Source organism: Rattus rattus, chromosome 2, assembly GCF_011064425.1.
Source record: "Rattus rattus isolate New Zealand chromosome 2, Rrattus_CSIRO_v1, whole genome shotgun sequence".
NCBI lineage: Eukaryota > Metazoa > Chordata > Mammalia > Rodentia > Muridae > Rattus > Rattus rattus.
Window position 1 is genome coordinate 153,557,170 of NC_046155.1, and position 5,224 is coordinate 153,562,393.

Genomic DNA, 5,224 nt, shown 5'->3' on the forward strand with positions numbered 1-5,224 from the left:
GGTTCGATCCCCAGCTTCCAAAAAAAAGAAAAGAAAAGAAAAGAAAAGAAAAGAAGAAGAAAGAAAGAAAGAAAGAAAGAAAGAAAGAAAGAAAGAAAGAAAGAAAGAAAGAAAGAAAGAAATGCATCACTGGGCTGTGGTAGCACACAGCTTTAGTCCCAGCACTCGGGAAGCAGAGGTTCAAGGCCAGCCTGGTCCAGGACAGCCTTGCTTCAGAAGAAAACAGAAGGAAGAAGGGACGGAGGGACAGAGGGAGAGAGAATTCATGCGCAGGGATGTTCTAGGGCATCCTTTTATGCTCCTGTGTAGTCCGTCTGTGAGCACTGAGGTTGGAGATCCATGATTCCCACTGTACTTTTGCATCTCTGTGTTTTTGGTCTCTCTGTGCTCACCTGTACTTGGACATCCATGGGCGCTGCTTTGTGAGAATACGCATGATCTCCCCTACAACCCGTGTGCGCTCCTCTACCTGTTTTTTCGTGCATGTGGCTGTACTAACACACCTGTGTTTGACCGCTGTGTGCAAACATCTACATGCTCTGATGTGCCAGCAAACACATTTACACACCGATACTCGGCCATGCGTGTGCATTTGTCTGCTTCTGCATTAGTTCGGTGTCCAAGTGTTCTGCTGTAAGAACATTCTTCTGCACACCGCTTTACGGTGCGTGGTCGCTTTCGTTACAGCACATCTGGGTGTGGCGAGTTCCTAGTGAAATGCTTCCGTTTGCACTGTGCTCTCATATGTCCTGCTGTGCCGCTTTACTGCTAACACCTTGTGTACTGCCATACTGCTTAGTTAAAGTTCAGAGCTATTCAAGTAGCTCCATCAGGTTGGCTGTCAGTACACGCCGTCGTGCAGTGTTTTCATAATAGATGCGTCTGTAGCGCTCTCCAGGGATATCCGTGTGCAGTGATGTATTAGCATATTGCGTATGCCCCTGTCTACTAGCTTCATGGATGCCGACTTCATACATGCCTCCTTCTGTAGTCCTGCCATACTCCTGTGTGTTTCTGTCATAGTACACCTATGCATGGTGTCCTCTAACATCCATGGGCTGCTTTACAAGGACTTGCGTGCTCATTCCTGGAATAATGAATCAGTGTGCACTCTTTATTTGTGTTTCCATGTGTGTCATGCACTGGTAGACCCATGGACATGTATGTGCTCTTATGTGGGTGTAGATACACTGACACCCTGATACAAGGACATCAGTGCGCATTGATACTGGCCTGGCACTTCAGTTGGCTGGTACACCGAGATGACGTTCTCGTATACGTTGCTTTCTGCTAAATCTGTGCTCACATCTCTCACAGAACGGCTTGCGTGTCTGCCTGAAGGATATTAGTAGTTCTCGCTGTTTCCTGTTACTTCCGCCTGCCCTGTGAACGTGTCCGTCTCTGGTCCTCTGACGTTCTGGTGTGCATGCCGTGGATGCTTTCTATAAATGCACTTTGGTTTATGGGTTTTTTTTCTCCCAAAGACCCCATTGTGTAGTGTTTTAGGTAGAGGTGCCCTGCGGTTACTAGGACACGTGGTTGCAGTGCCATCTTCGCTGTGTGTTTTCTCGTCTGGCGCACTCATCTATGGCTAACAGCTCTGTGCTGTTGTGACGTATTGGTGTACTACTGTCCAGCACTTCCACAAGTGCCGGCGCTGTACATCCTTGAGTCCTGCTGTAGTGTTACGTTTGGGTGCGTTTCTGTAATAGTACATCCGTGTGTGACTGTACTTGCACATCCTTGTGCTTGATGTACAAAAACGTGTGTGATCGCTCCTGTCATACTGAGTTTGTGTATGCTCCTTACTTACTTGTATTTCCATGTTTGTTCATGTGCTAGTACACTCATTTGAAGTGCTGCTCATAGACATACGTGTTTTCTGATGTCCTAGAAATGCATGGACAGACATGCTAGGATATCAGCGTGTACCACTCTGCTTCCGCGGTTGTACTTCAGCATCTGGGTGCACTGCTAAACAATGCTCTCATGCACTGTCATCTAGTAAATGTGTGATCTCATCTGTTACAGTGCCTCTGTGTGTGCGATGCTTCAGTAGTGAAGCCTTGCTTTTCTTTTGTTTTGTTTTGTTTTGGTTTGTTTTGTTTTGGTTTGGTTTGGTTTGGTTTGGTTTGGTTTGGTTTTGTGACAGAAGCTCTCTACATAGCCCTGGCAGCCCTGAACTCACTATTGTAGACCAGGCTGGCCTCGAACTCACAGAGCAATGCTTGCCTCTGCCACCACGCCCAGATTGCCATTTTCTCTGTGTGCTTTTTCATGTAGTGTGCTCATCTATGGCTAACCATGTTCTCTGTGCTGTTGTTGGTCAGGAGTGTGCAGAGCTGTACAAGTCCATCCGCTGTATTTCTGTAAATGCACATCTCTTTATCCTGCAGAAGGAGTGGATTGACTTTGGCAAGGGCACCTTTGTACGGCGCTTCAGTATGAGTTGTATGTGTGTGACGATCGCTGATATACTGATGTGCAGGGGTGTTTCAGTGTCCCTTTGTACACTTCCATGATGCTGACTTTTGTGCATCAGTGATCCCTGCTGTAGGGTTCTGTAATAGCACATGTCTGTCCCGCTGACCACCCATGTGTGCTGCTTTCAGAGAACATAGTGAGTTCTAGGGCAGCAGCATGTCTTAGTTAGGGTTACCATTGCTGAGATAAAACACCGTAACCAAAAGCAACTAGAGGAGGAAAGGCCTATTTCACTTGCAGTTCCACACAACAATTCATCCTCAGAAGCAGTGAGGACAGGAACTCAAGCAGGGCAGGAACCTGGAGACAGGAGCTGAGGCAGAGGCCACGGAGGGATGCTGCTTACTGGCTTGCTCATCATGATTGCTTTCTTATAGCACCCAGGATGACCAACCCAGGGGTGACACCACCCACAATGGGCTGGACCCTCTGCCATCAATAACTAATCAAGAAGATGCCTACAGGCTTGCCTGCACCCAGATCTTAGGGACGATTTTTTTTTTTTTTTTTTTTTTTTTTTTTTCCGAGCTGGGGACCAAACCCAGGGCCTTATGCTTTGCTAGGCAAGCGCTCTAACCACTGAGCTAAATCCCCCAACCCCAGGGACGCATTTTCTTAACTGAGACTCCCTCCTCTCTAGCCTATGTCAAGTTGACATGAAACTAGCCAGAGCTCAGGGATATGCAGAGAGCTCCTGTCTCAAGACAACAACAAAATAGTGTGTCTGTGTGTTTTTTTAAGAAAGCATACAAAAGGAGTTGGGGATTTAGCTCAGCTGTAGAGCGCCTGCCTAGCGAAAAAGGCCCTGGGTTCGGGTCCCCAGCTCAAAAAAAAAAAAAAAAAAAAAAAAAAATTAAAAATTAAAAAAGCGGGCTGGAGAGATGGCTCAGCGGTTAAGAGCACTGACTGCTCTTCCAGAGGACCTGAGTTTAACTCCTAGCACCCACATGGCAGCTCACAACTGTCTGTAACTGTAGGATCCAACACCCACACACCAACATATATGCAGGCAAAACACCAATGCACAAAAATGAAAATAAAGATTTAAAAACATGATTTAAAACATGGACTGACCCTGGACTTGACTAGGGTCCCAGTAAGAGCACCAAGTGGAAGGGGGAAGCCCTGGGTCCTGCTAGACTGAACCCCAGTGAACTTTTAGGTGGTTTGGGGAGCAGGTCTAAACCGAAAGGGAATAAATAAATGTATATAAGAAATATTCAAGTTAATAAAAAAAAAAAAAAAACATGCTTACTTGTTAGGTCCCACTGCCTCAAGAGGAAGGGTTATAGCTTTAGGTGGTTTGTGAGCAGGTCTATGACTAAATATGGCCAGAATTTATATATTTATTCATTTGTTTACTTACCATAAGCTATATAGGAAATAATTCCTGTTCATACTGTCCTGTAGATAATCTTGTTGAAGATCTGCGCTTAGCTTAAAATTCAGTAATAACAAGAAAATGTCACACCCACCATGACACTACTGACAGAGTCCCAGTATACCCATAGTCACAGTTATCTTTAACCGTCAATAGGTTTGTCTGCTGTGACTCCCAAACCCTGCCTCGCCCTGCCTGGCACTGTGCTGCCTTGCCCTCATAGCACTGCCTATCTTGCCTTGAATGGTTGTCTTCGTTAGGGGTTCATGGCTGTGACGGGACCACGTGACCTAGGCAACTTTTTTTTTTTTTTTAGCTGGGGGACCAACCCAGGGCCTTATGCCTAGGTAAGCGCCACCACTGAGAGCTAAACCCCAGCCCCCCAGGGCAACTCTTATAAAGGAAAATATTTCATTGGGGCTGGCTTACTGTGTCAGAGGATCGGTCCATTATCATCGTGCCAGTTGTGTGCAGGCAGACATGGCGCTGGAGGAGCAAAAAGTACTACTGTCATGATCCAAGACGCCCAGAAGGACGTTGTCTTCCACAGGCAGCCAGGAGGGGGCCTAACACTCCATACTAGGCGGAACCCAGATCTAAGGCTTTGAGTTGGCCCGCCCAGCACCCACCCCAACTAGGAACTGCTACAGCGTGTGAAGGGGCTGGACTGCAGAACCAAAGCTGTGGGGTCCCCATCACACAGGGCAGCAATGGGACAGGGAGAGGAGTCCCAGTGAGGAGACAGAGGCCTCGGACCAGACCAATGACTCACGCAATGAACATTTGCAAGTAAAGATGCGTGGACAAAAGGGTTTATACTGTGGGACCCTCTATGGTCTCTACCACAGGTAGGTTTTGATATATTCACTTTGTCAATTCTTTTCTCTCTTTTTTTTTTGGTTTTGGTTTTGTTTATGTTTTTGTTTATGTTTTCTCTTAGGTTGTGAGAGCAGAAGGCACCTATGGAGGGATGGAGGCATGAGTGGGATTAGATGCATAATGTGAAATTCACAAAGAATCAGTAAAAAAAAAATTAAAAAACCACTGCTTTCTAGAAATCTTGATACAATGTATATCCTACCTCACGGATAAACAATTACACTCAGTGTGACCAATACTCTGAATTATAAGCTATGAGGTACAACTCACGTTCCAGTATCTATGTAGACTCATGATACATTCACTTTGTCAATTCTTTTCTTCCGCAGAACAGCTGCTGAGATGTACCTAGGCCAGTACAAGTGTGAGAACGTGATTCCACACTACAGCTGGAGCTGGTGGAAGAATCTGGCAGAAGACAGAGGCAGGTGGATCTGGATGAGTTCATAGCCAGCCAGAGCTAGATAGCGAGACCCTGTC